The 13,213-nt window shown below is 49.3% G+C and overlaps 1 long non-coding RNA gene across 1 annotated transcript in view; it reads left to right on the top strand.

The window, feature by feature from the left end:
* LOC309844140 overlaps positions 1-12,513 on the top strand; it is a 61,441-nt gene extending 48,928 nt beyond the window's left edge. Inside the window, exons 4-5 of the long non-coding RNA XR_014300517.1 lie at positions 6,548-8,731; positions 8,950-12,513. This is a non-coding gene — a long non-coding RNA (uncharacterized lncRNA). The remainder of the gene's footprint in view (positions 1-6,547; positions 8,732-8,949) is intronic.
* Positions 12,514-13,213: the final 700 nt, after the last annotated feature.

The following is a 13,213-nucleotide window of genomic DNA, read 5'->3' as shown; positions in this document are numbered from 1 at the left end:
GTAAGTGATCAAGGGTAGGATCTCCAGTGATAAGTCACACTGATACCATGTCCCTTTTGATGGAATAAGTTCACTGCATCTCCATGGATTCTTTCCCCAAATCCATGACCCCAGTCTCATCATGAGAAACTACTAGACAAACCCAAATTAAGGGGCCCTGCAAAATGCCCTACCAACACTCTTCCAGTCTATGAGATCACAGAAAGGAAAGATGTACGAAAAGAACATCACAGACCAGAGAAGACTGAGGAGACATGATTGACTAAATGCATTTAGGAAAAGGGTATTAGTGGAAATACTGGTGAAACCCAATAAAACCTGGAATTTAATTGAGAGTAATGCACCAATGTTAATTTCTTAGTTTAGACAAATGTGCCCTGGTCATGTAAGATGTTAATGTTTGCAGAAACTGGGAAAAAGGTATACAGGAACTCTCTGTACTGTCTTTGCAAATTTCCTATAAATCTAAAATTATTCCCAAATTAAAATTTGTTAGACTTCTGAGCCCAGAAAAGATGGTGTAGGCTCATCTCTCTGCTGTTCCTGCTAAGCACAGCAAAACCCTGGACAAAGGCAATACACAATTGACCCTAAGGTGACTCTGAATATCAAAAGGAAAGGACTGACTAGTTGGGGGCCTGGCTGGCTCAATCAGTTAAGGGTCGGACTGTTGGTTTTTTTCACTCAGGTCATGATCTCAGGGTCAGGAGATCCAGTCCTATCTCAGACTCCGTGATCCTTCTGCTCCTTCCCCCATTTGTGCTATCTCTCTCTCTAAAATAAATAAGTAAGTAAATAAAGAAATAAATAAAATAAAAAAAAAAGATACAGAACAGTTCCATCATAAGAATCTCTTGATCTACCCTTAAAACAACAAGAAAAAAAAAAAAAAGATTGACTATGACCCTCAGGGATTGAGGAATAACAAGTTGATGTATTCTCTGGGTTTTAAAATTTTTTAATTTAAAAACAATTTTTCTTCATGTCCCATATATCCCAGGCTACATGCTAGGGGAGCCTGAAATTCAGAAATGCCAGGAGAAATAGACAACAGAAACACTAAGACAATCTTGGTCTTTCTGGCCAAAAGACAGAACATTTTTTGGCAACATCCCTGTGCCCCAACCGAATAGCATGGATGCCCCCCCACCTTCCACCCCAAGGTGATGTCAGCAAAGCCTGAGCGCAAAGGGCAGATACCCACTCCTGTTCCCCACTCTGGGCAGCCACTGAGGACTTGGAGAGACATTCCCTTTCCTCACTGTTTTAGTGTCAATGAAAGCAAACAGGAGACTCTAGGTTTCCTCTCTCACGGCAGCTGGTGTCCACCCCTCCTCCCAACTTAGAGACTGAAAGGAGAATTTCAGATGGGAGGGGACTGCAGAAAGTGATTTTTTAAAACCTGCTTAAGAAGTCCTGGGCAGACATCTAACCGCTCAAACATGAAACCACCCTTAATAAACATACCAGAAGGTTTGAGAACTGGACACGGCCTCTGAGCAGTGTACAAAGTAGACCAGAATAGCACTACAAGGGCTCCAATCCGGATTGTCACTGGAACTACAGTCCATGCACAAAGGCCAGGACCTGTGCACTAAATATAGACTGTTAAAATCGGAGATGGCTGTTAAAATAGGAGATTCATAGAAGATCCAGATTGCCTAATGCACTATTCAGATGTCCAGGGTACAGCAGAAAATCACTCATCATAACAAGGTGTTCACTGGAATGTGCACTGGACAGACTTGCATGATCACACAGGTATTCCTGGGACAGAATACCTCCCTGTGCATCAGTGTTGTAAAGTTTCTAATGTCTCTAATGAGAGTGCCCTTGGGCACCTGCTTTGGGGAGGTGAGGGGTAGAGGCCCTCATGGCTACTTGCGGGATGCGGGAGACAGGGAACTGAGAAGGGTGAAGGAGAGTCAGGTAGCAAAGGAAGGGAGGGTTGGATAAAGGAGCTCACACCATCACTTTCCAACAACATTGAAACAAAATCCTTTCCTTGGGTTCATTACACCATTGACCATTTTCTATTGAAAATACTCTTGATTTGTGTTCACGGCCAAAAGCAATAAATAGACACTTGATCATTACTTGGATGTCTCTTCTGAATTGATGGAAGGATGAATGATTCGCCATTCCTAAAGAACTAAATTCATAAATTTCCATATTAAATCTCACGACAGAAGGATGCTGCCCCACTTTCACATCTCCTGTAAAACCTACAGCTCATGCTCCTATGATCTGCAGTGTCTCCTCTGACCTCAGCTTTGTCTAAGAAATTCAATATTTGAGAGACAAATTTTGTCTAGTCTTTTTTTTTTTTTAACTAATAAGCAAACTTTCAAACACTTTAAGGTCATTGAGAAGCAAAATACCTTGGCCACATGACCTCAGTTATCCCCCACAGAAACACTTCCATTCAGTAATGAGAGTGGAGGGGCAATACAACCATCGTGGAAATGGAATACAGCTCCCAGCTTAGACTAAGATTGGTTAATTCCCTTTGTAGTTTACAAAGCACTTTCATGTACAACAGTGTCTTGTCTGAGCCATGTATTAGTCAATGTTGTGCCCCGTGGACTTGCAGAGAGGTTCGTTATCACACCAGTCGTGATGAATGGATTTCCCATCATTAGACAAAGGTTGAGTTAACTCCTTCATTTTAGAATTAGGAACTTTCTCCAGATGTATTTTCATGGCACCTTTTGTTTTAAAAATGCCAATTATGCCCAAAGCGTTCTACTTTTGACTGGCTTTTAGGAAACTTAAAGGCTCAATTTAATGTTAACTTGTTATAATAAGCTCATATCAGGATATTGAGACATCCAGCCCTTCTGCTTCTTTAAGATCGTTTCTAATTGTACTACTTTTCATTATGTTCCATCATGCTTTTAGACATGAAAGGGGCTTTGGATGTTATCCAAATGGCAGTAGGAAGCCATAAAAAGGTTTTGGCAGGGAGATGACCTGATTGAATAAGGATTTAAACGGATCATTCTGGTTGTCACATGGGGAATGGAGTGCAGTGGGCAGGCATGGGGGGAGGGACACTGAGCGTGAGACCAGAGCAGAGGTCTGGAGCAGGTGCCACAGAGGAGATTGGCAAAGGAGGACAGATTTAAGGCAATTTTGGAAGTAGAACTGATAGGAATTAGTGGTGGTGTGGCAATGGGGAGATTATCTGATGGATGGCCAGTACAAGGAATCGAGTACAAGAGGGAGTCTGGTGATAGAAGGGGACGAGCAACCATGGCGTGGTACTTTATGGTAATATACTAGACTTCTCTTATCTGTGAAATTGTGGGTGGAGGAAACAATGAATCAGATTGTGAAGGGGGTTTGCATTTCTCAAGGACGTCAGGGACACATGCACAGACTAGTGCTGCTTGTCAAGTTGCTCTTGTTACCAGTGTGTGTCCCTTGGTGAGGGAGAGTGTTTCTTCTCTGCGGATTTGTGGCTAGAGATTCTCCCACTTCTGGCGCAGAAAGAAACCCCCTCGGCCTGTGGTGGGAGAGTGGGAGAGAGGTGTTGCCCTCTCAGGTCTATCTTGGTTATCAGTCACCACTCCCTTCCTTTTCCCTCCCAGGGTGAGAAGATAAGAGGCCCACTAACTCAGTGTTTTGAACATTGTGTCCTCTGTCTTATCCCATCTCCCCAGCTTAGGGATCCTCCCCTGTGACTTGCACCTCTTCTAATTGTGTGGGAGAAAGTGGCATTTTGGCTAGAGTTATGGACTGATCGCCGTATTGCTTTGATATCGGGATGGCTGCTTCTCTTGTCCCTGGGACTTCACGGTCTCTGCTAGGTTCTTTCTGTGGGAGACGCCGGTCTATCTTTCACCTGGTCTAAGTCCAAGGCTGCAAAACAGGTATGGGGAAGAGGAGAGCAGGCAGGCATGACCTCTCGTGCCACATTTGGCAGGTCCCAGGGCAGAGCAACTGTCTGCCATTAAACAGAAACCTCTGAGTTACAATTAGGTGAAAGAGTAAGAGGATGTTCCAGACTCGAGCATCTCACAGCCAGGACCACATGGCACTCACCCAACAGCATCAGTTGGATAAACATCTGTTTCTATAAGATTCTGTCTACGGTTTCACTTAGAGAGCTTTTCTAACCTAATTATGTGTGTCAACTCTGTGGCTGTAATCAGTGCTCTTGGGTTAACCTTCATAAACAGTCAAATTTAGATGGCTTTATGGGCTGTCTCAAGGAGTCCTTGGGTTCCACTAGACATGACGGATTACCGCACGGTGTAACTGAACTGTGCAGCCTGCTGACCTTTAATATGCACATTAATGGTGATTGAGTCTTGGCACCACCTTGCCGTTTTGGCTCTTGTGTTGCCTTTGTACATTAAAGTATGGATAATGTCTAGCAAATTAGAGTGGCCTGAACTGGTTCCAAGTTATGAGTTCTCAGTGAGTTTGCTTAAGAAGGAGCCCAGCAATTAGCTCTGAAGTCATTCTCATCTCCCATTGCCCGCCCCTCACCTACCCCCTACCCTGGCCCTGGGTTAAGTGATGGGATTACAAATTAACCCAGCTAGAAGGGCCATCAAGATCAAATAGTGCACCTTGTCTCCTCAGAAATCCTGAAGAATGAATGGCCATTGTTTTTCTCCCCAACTCTTCCCAGCTGTTTGTCATTTGGAATAAACATGAAGGAGCAACATGAGTTAGAAGGGGGCTTCAGGTGGCTTAGGATGTTTATACGAAGTTTTCTGATGTGTTATGGTAAAGTTCTCTCCCTAACCTTTCTAGTTGTTACTGCCTTTCTTTTCTGTTTATAAAGCGATTTCTCTTCCTGATGGTTGATCTTGGGGTCTTCATTTGCTCAGACGCTTTCCTTGCCCTGGGGAGTTCTAGCGGAGTGTATCTTGTAATCCTGTGTTCATCATTTCATCAGAAGTGGTCAGTTATTTTTAAATAAGGAAGCAATGACCCAACACTACAGGTCAACCAATGAAGCTACTAAAGAGAAATCTGAAATTGTAAAATAAGTTGATGAAGGCAAGTGAAGTAGAGTCCATTGTTTTTGGAGACACTATCAATATTCAACCATAATAAAAAATGACTGGGTAAAAGCAACTCTGATATATAATAAAGATTAGCCTCATTTTATGAGGCAGGCTACTCCCTAGTTGAGAAGAGTTGAAGAAACATAAATCGCCCTTCCCTCTTCTGGGAGATAAAAATCGCCTTTCCCTCTTCAGCGTTTGATGTTGGGTACAGCGTGTGTTCTTTAGGGCTTGTGGTTGAGAGCATTAAAGTTTCTTGCCCTCTTTTGCAGCAACTATATCTTTTATATACATGTTAAAAAAAGAAACTCGAATTTGCTCAAACCCTCCTTTGTTTTTTCCAGAGCCGGATTGTCTGGTTCTCTTCCTGAAAAATGTTTTTAATCCTTCAGCCTTTACGAGGCAAGAGTAAATAAGATACGTTGGGGCATTAAGGGAGGTGGTATTGCAGGGGAAGAAAAACCCCAGACCGAGAGTCGTGCCCAAGGCTGCTCACCCTGGCTTGCAAGGGCTGGAGGCTTAGTTTTCAGCCATTGGGAGAGCTGGCTGCTTTCACATGGGTCGCTGGAAATTGACTGTGGTGGGATTATTCATTTGGCAAGAGCACCAGTGGGGGCTCTTCACACCAACCACCCTTGAGGTTATTAGCATATGTCCCTAGACCACTGCTTCTTCTGGAATAAACCACAATCTGGGTGCAGAGCCTTTCTCCACCACTAGTGACTCTGATGGCAAAGTGGGTCATGTCTCAGATGCTCGGGAATACATGGAGGCTCGGGGGCAGGGGGTGGGGACGGCCAGTCTAGGACTGGGGGTCTGGGTTATGAGTAGCCTTCACGGCTGGGATTCTCTCACTCGCACTCTGACTCTGCTGAGTTCTGGGAACAGAGAGGTTTCTTGCTGTCTGTGCACAGACAGACCAAGCATTTAAACAGAGGCAGGTGAGCTCCTGGGACAGCAGGCAGTCCCAAGGAGCAGCAGTTGGGGAGGCCAGGCCTGGCACTCAGTCTTGATTCCTTCACCTGTGTGGCTGGCTGTCATGGACAATGTCCAGGTACATCTGTTTTAGGAATAAAAACAGTGTAGGAACTTCTTTTAAAGCACTCATTCCAATCCAAGCCACCAATCTTACCCCTATTGAAGAAGTCAAGCTAAAAAGATGTTTCTGAGAAGTCTCAGGCAGCGAGGGGCAGGAATCATGTCCTTGGCTTTATATCCCACGTTCAGGGCTCTGATGATGAAATTCCATGACACAGGAGACCTGGGAGTCAGGGACGTTCTTCCTGTGGATTTCTGAGTTCTCTGCAAACCAGAACCAGATGCTCTGAATTCTTGGGTCAGGTTTTCCCGGGCATCCTTAAACCAGTCTGCAGTTCTGGCCATCCTACAGCCAGCAGCACTGAGGAGTCTGAAGGCTGGCTCTCAAGTTTTAAAATTCGTCCCTTGCTTCAGCCTGCCAGCCATTTGTTTGATGAAGTCTAAGCATCAGTTAACCCGTTACATCTGAATGTGGACTCTTTTAGCTCCTCCCCCTTCCTCCGACTGGACGGACGGAAACCATCATCTCCAGGTGGAAAGAACACTCCATGAATTTCACTTATGAAGCTGTCCGCTTTGTGTGCGCTTGACCCCAAAGAAATCCCAAAGGAGCCCTGTTTCTGCGGCCTCCCTTCTGCCCAGCTCACCACCCCTTGCTCCTGCATCGCCTGGGAACTGGGTGTCTTGATACCTTCATCTTCACCATCATCGAGGTGATGTACTATTCATCGAGGATATTCCAAATACCACGTTTGTTTGTTCTCATTGTTGCTGTCCTGGTTAAGTTAGTCTTATGCTCTTAGTAATTTCACAGTCTGAACTGAGCAGATGATCAGGGAAAAGGTAGGAAATTCATGGAATCATTAAGGTTAGGACCTTGCAGGTAAAGGATCCCAATCAATATTCTGCCCCAGTGGTTCTCAATCAGGTGACTTTGTCCCCCGAGGGACATTAGCAGTGTCTGCAGACATGGTTGGTTGGGTGACTGGTCACTGCGGGGAGGAAGTGCTGCTGGAATCTGGTGGGTAGAGGTCATGAGGCTGCTACACACCTTACACGGCACAGCCTGCCCCTCCTCCCCCATAAAGAATGATCCAGCCCAGAACATCCTTAAAGCCGAGGCTGAGACATGCTAATGTCTACCTAGTGAATGAACCCTTTCTAGCCTCAGAGTGGACAGCTCCAGGGACAGAGCTGCTCAAGAAACTGTGCACAGGAGAAGCACCTCCTACCCTAGACCCACCCATGCTGTAATGAGCCGATGACTATGGCAAGAGCAGATGGGACCAGGAGGCCCCTGGGAGCTCAAGATGTGCAGGGGAACCCCAGGTATGTGGTGGCTGTCTTCCGTGCACAGAAGTGCATACACACATTTATTAAAAGAGAGGTGGTTGCAAAGGCAGGTATAGAACAGGGACGTGGAAGTTGTGGCAGGGTCAGATATGGCTCTCTGAGGACGAACACTAGCTCTCACTGAGGCAGGGTTCACAGTGAAGAAAATCCGGAGGTTTCCTCCATGCACTTTGTTTACTTCTGCCCTAGCCCCCACTCCATGCTGTTCCTGTGCCGTTGATTTTTTGGCCCCAGCAGCGTTCACGCTGGGCCGGGAGACGAGCGGGGACAGTGAGGGTTGAAATTCCAGGAGCCGACCTGCGGGACGCTTCAAGGCCAGGAGCGCCGTCTCCCTGGCTCTCCTCCCGCTGGAACGGCCTCCTGGCTCTCACGGCCAAACCTATGAAGCTTGCCAGCAAGGGGAGAAGAAAAGGCAAACCATTACTGCGAAGTTTAGGACACAAGTGGGGAATGAGTGTGCGTGCATGGCTTAGAGGATATCACTCACTCTCCCAGAATCTCTGGATCGCCCTGCAATAAAAACACGGAGCATCCTGCTTGGGGCTGAGAAGGGCCTGGAGTGTCTCCTGGGGGCGTCTTTGAAAGGCTGCCCAAACCACAGCCCTAATCACCGAGGCACGTGGCTGATATTTTAGCAAGCCTGACTAGACTGTCACGGAACAGAGACTCAGGAATACTGTCCCTTCAGAAAGCCGCTTCCCGTTCCCTCTCGTACCCACCTGGTTTGGGCAGGTGTCCCACCATCCGGGGAGGATGTTTGTTTGCACGGTGGCCGGATACCAAGGGCATCGCTCAATACTCTTTTCCCAGGAGTGGGGCTCGGGACTTTTGGCATCACGGTGTGTATTGCTGTAACAATAATGTTTTACATTAATAATGTTGCTTTCATCCAGTTGGGTTTGAAGCATCCTACAAGCTTTGTTAAGTAATGAGAACAAGTTTTAACAGTTTAATTTGTCTATCATTGAGCGTAGTTTCTGGGTGAATCATGGGGGGTTTTTGACCACACACAGCAATGGGATATTGATCTGGGATGGGGTAGAAACAAGGGTTTCAGCTGAGCTTCAAGGAAGCCAAGCCTTGGTGTGAACTGGAAAAGCACCAGGTCCCACATGGGTTGTACACGAAGTGAGTAAGGACCAAGATGAATGGATGTGTCCAGTGCCTGGTGTTATAGGAGAGGATCAGAGAGGTTATGCGAGTGGTCTGAGGTCACACAGCTAGTGGCTGAAGCAGGCTTGAGCAGTCTGTCCCCCGCAGCAGTACTGATCTCAGAGAGAAGGACAGATTCTTCAGGGCTGGAAGACCGGTCTCAGGTGGTTTTCTTTTTCTTTTTTTTTTTTTTTAAAGATATTATTCATTTATTTGGCAGACAGATCACAAGTAGGCAGAGAGGCAGGCAGAGAGAGAGAGGAGGAAGCAGGCTCCCTGCTGAGCAGAGAGCCCGATGCGGGACTCGATCCCAGGACCCTGAGATCATGACCTGAGCCGAAGGCAGAGGCTTAACCCACTGAGCCACCCAGGCGCCCCTCAGATGGTTTTCTAAGGAAGGCCACTTTTCGCTTCCTTTAAAGCTAAGAGATGGATCTTGAGCAGTGGTATGAGGAATGGTTTGTTCCTCTGCAGGATCGAAGCGGGGAAGCAAGCCCTGGGCGGTAAGACAAATTGCTCTCACGAGGGCACCATGCACCCGGAACAGGGGACGGCGAGGCACACGTGTGCCCCATCTCAATCTCCTCGCCACACCCCTATGAGGAGGCCATTCTCAACTCCATTCTGCTGCTGAGTACATGAAGTTTTAAGGAAGTGAAATGATTTGCCCAGACACAGCGCCCGGAAGGTGGTGCTCCCCACGGCTTTCCCGGTGGCCCTCACGCTCTCTTCAGTCGCCTGCACTCTTCTTCTCCTCTTACCCTGAGCCCCTGTCATAACACCTGGCAAGGGGCCTTGGAAGGGCACCCACTGCATCCCATGTGCCCTTGAAGACTGACCTTGGCTGTCCTGGCTTGACAAAAGCTGTGAGCACATCTGCTCAGGAGAGAGCTTTGCTAAAAGGAAAATCCAGCAAGCAGAACTTCCATGTCATCTCGTCACTTCCCGGGGAGGTGCCCGAGTTGGGCGTGAAAAGTGCCACCCCTAGGGACGTCCCTTGCTCATCCCTGGAACTGGCGAAGGTGTTAGGTTACGTGGCAAAGGAGAATTAAGGTTGCTAATTAGTTGATGTGAACATAGGGAGATCATCCTGATGGCCCTGGTGTAATCACAAGGGTCTTCAAAGTGGAAAAGGAAGGTGAGCAGGTGAGCCAGAGTCAGGTGTGAGGACCAGACCAATTCTGGTCACAGATGGACATCTACTGTGTTCTGGTGGTCACAATTCTGGTGGTCCCTGGTGATGCAAGATTCAAGACTGACCTGGTCATCTCTTGTAGGGAGCTGCTGGTCTCCCTGAGCTTGGGCTCATCGCCTCTTCAGGGTCTGTCTGAACGTCTTGAGACTGGCTTCTCATAGGAAGCTCACCCCCATGAGCACCTGGCTTCTCCCTAGTCCCTACTGGAATTCCAAGGAACCTTCTATTAATTACGCAAAGCACAGCAAACATGGTGCTGTCATGGCACATGCAACTTGACTGTAGACTGGGCCAGCAGGGAGATTGATGCAGGAAAGTCACTGTAGCAGGGACTTTAGGGCCCCACGGGCTCCCTCTGCCCTGAGCTCTCCCGCCATTGTTGTGCCTCCCACCTCCCGGACCATGCCCTCCCTTCCCGGAGTCCACACTCCCAAGCACTTCGAGGGACAGCATTCTCTCCACCCCCTCGGTCCCACTGGGGCCCCTGTCACCATGTCTTCCCTGTTACAAATGTGCCAACAACAAAGGCAGCTTTGACATTCTTCCAGCACACAGCAGTCTGGCTCCTGGGTCTCTCCAGCGCTGCTACCCCGGGAGGACTCCGGCTTCCCCTTGCACAGTGAGAGTGTTTTCTCATCACTTTTCCCAAAACAGAGTGGCAATCTGTCTCCAAAGATGAAGCCAAATGACCCGCCGGAGCGGCAGGGCTGTCCTGACACTGTACACAGCATCACTCCCTTTGCAGCTTGTAAGGGCTTCTGAAGCCGGGTACTCAGACTGCCTCTGAGCAGCGTGCTCCCGGCTCCTGTGCTGGCAATCTCCGTGACTGGGTCGCAGATCTGAGCCTGGGGTCCCCCTCCCTGAGTCATGTCAATGTTCCGTCCTCGGAGGGCAGCAGGCTGGGGTCCCCTGACCAGCCAGGCTCTGTCACGCCAGGCAGGTGCACCACTCCCTGTCTCTCACACCAGCTAGCGACCCCCTGGAGCGCCTGGATTTTTTTCGTGACACAGGATGCCACCAGGCTGGAGAAAGAGTGATCAGTTTCACTCCCCGTTCCCTCAGCACATTCTACTCCACAGCCCGAGGACGGACGTCCTGTCTCTGGGCCAGGGATGCAGGCTCCCCGGCAGCAGCATGGAGACATACCGGATCTCCTTGCACAGGAGCCGGGGTTGCAGGGAGACCCACCACATCCACCATCCCAGCTCCTCTCCAGACTGGAGGTGGGCATCCTGACCAGGCCTGAGGCATCTGCTGTGCCCGGGGCCCCATGGACTTCCGGTGGTGTTTGCAGCCTCTTGAGAGCCGAGAAGAATGTTTGGGTAGGCCTGACACCTGTTCACAGTGCAGGGCAGAGACTGGAGCTCTGGTGTCCAGCACAGTGGGAACTGTGGTGGGGCCCCACGAATTAACACCTGGACGGCAGCTCAAGGCCAGGCTCTCTGATGAATGTCTGGCCCCGGCACCCGCGCTGCTCTCAGGTCTCTTCTCCTGTGTATCATTTCACATCACAGCCCAGGCACAACGACCCTGAGTGTCCTTCACCACCTTTTAATGGCTTATAATTTACCCCTATTTGATTAGTCATTACAAGTCATTAGGCATTGGGATGGGTTAGGTGGTGTCTCCCCAGATTCATATGTTGGTATGGCAACCCCTAGAATGTGACCTTATTTGGAGACAAGGTCTTTACCTGGTAATCCAGTGAAAATGAGGTTATCCAGGTGGGCCCTAAACCCAATGACTGGCTTCCTTATATCATGGAATATTTGGACACAGAGAGAGGTAGACATTGAGTGGGGACCATGTGAAGACATGGGGAGATGGTGGCTGTCTACACGCCAGGGAGAGAGGCCTGGGACAGCCTGGGACTGCTGGGACTCACAGCCTCAGAGAGAACCAGCCCGGCCGACACCTTGACCCTGGACTTCTGGCCCCCAGAGCTGAAAGACAATGAGGTTCTGTTGCTTTAAGGACTTCAGTCTGTGGAACTTTGTTCTAGCAATCCTAGCAAAGGAATGCAGACCTTGTCATGTGTGTTTGTTATGATAGATAATCCCACGAGAGCATCTCCACGCCTGTGTGAGCGGGGTGTGAACCTTTGCTCCTTCTCCAGGACCCACCCACATGCCCCTGCTCCCCACAGCTCCTCCTAACCCCTCTGTGGGCACCATGCATCCCCGCCTCCCTCCACCAGAGCTCCTGTCGGAGGCGGCGGTCAGCACGGAAGTACAAGGCTGTGGGTCGCCTTCTCTTTGCACCCGTCATCCTGAGCCAGCATGGTGGAGGACAGACGGGTCTCTACTGCACACAGTAGGGCCTCTGGGCAGTGGCCATACTTGGTGGCCAGTGTGGACAGGTTTGTGTTCTGGCTGGTCTTTCTGTGGGAGCCCCACCTCGGGACCAGGCAGGACACAGAGGTTCTGATGCCTGCGCTGGCTGACATGGAGGGACCGAGGATGGTGGCTCTGCAATGGGACCCTGGCAACGAATGGAGCCCCAGGCCTGCCAGCTGGGCCAGCAGGAGAGGGAGAAGCCACCATTCTGGACACAATGTGTGATCTGGCTGAGACAGTCCATCTTGGGGCGAGTCTTGCTGTTTGACCCAGAGTAAGCTGATGGCGTGTTAGAGTCAGTACCATGGAATTCATTTCATCGTGGACATGTTAAAAATCTGCTGCCTAAAAGTTTAGGATGCAGGTTTGAAATTGAAATGTCAGTCTACCATAGATAATAAAAGTACAAGTACAAGACGTTTACTGTGCTGCCAACTTTTATCTTTGAGGAAAAAAAGGAGGTTCACTGAACATCAGTGAGCTTGAACCTCCTCCAAGTGACTGGGACTCAAGGAAGTTTCCAGATGCAGCTGAAACTCTGCAAACCAAGGCCAAGTTCCAGGCCTGGGACTTGTACAATTGTCGTTGAGAACCCTTTGTGTGTGTGTATGTGTGTGTGTGTGTGTGTGTGTGTGTGTGTGTAGGCACATGTGTGTGGATGTGTGTGCACATGCAGGCATACGTGTGCAGGTACATGCAGGTCCTGCACTCTGCTGGGCGGGGCCCCAGGTCCTGAGATCCGAGGGCTCAGTTGGGGTCACCCTCTCCAACAACAGGGATACCAGGCCTCCCTGCCAGTGGTCCGCCTGCGGGCTGAGGGACAGAGCAGATGATTTCTTGCCCAATGAACCCCTACGTTGTTGACAAAGGGCATCCACAGGTAACCTCCTCTGTGGCCTGAGGGTTCCACAGGCTCGGAGAGCCACGTCCCTGGTACAGGGATTTGGGCAGTGCCCCTGGGGTATCAGCGTGTGGTGGTCTAGGCTGTGCATGTGAGGGGGAGCTGGTGTTTGCATGTGTGTGTACGCCTTTGCCTGAGTGTGCACGTGTGTGAGTGCTTGCAAGTGTGGGCATCTACATCTGATTGTGTGCACGAGTGTGTGAGCACTTGGGTG

This window comes from Mustela nivalis (assembly GCF_964662115.1).
Source record: "Mustela nivalis genome assembly, chromosome: 11".
NCBI lineage: Eukaryota > Metazoa > Chordata > Mammalia > Carnivora > Mustelidae > Mustela > Mustela nivalis.
This window is presented reverse-complemented; position numbering and strand designations above follow the sequence as displayed.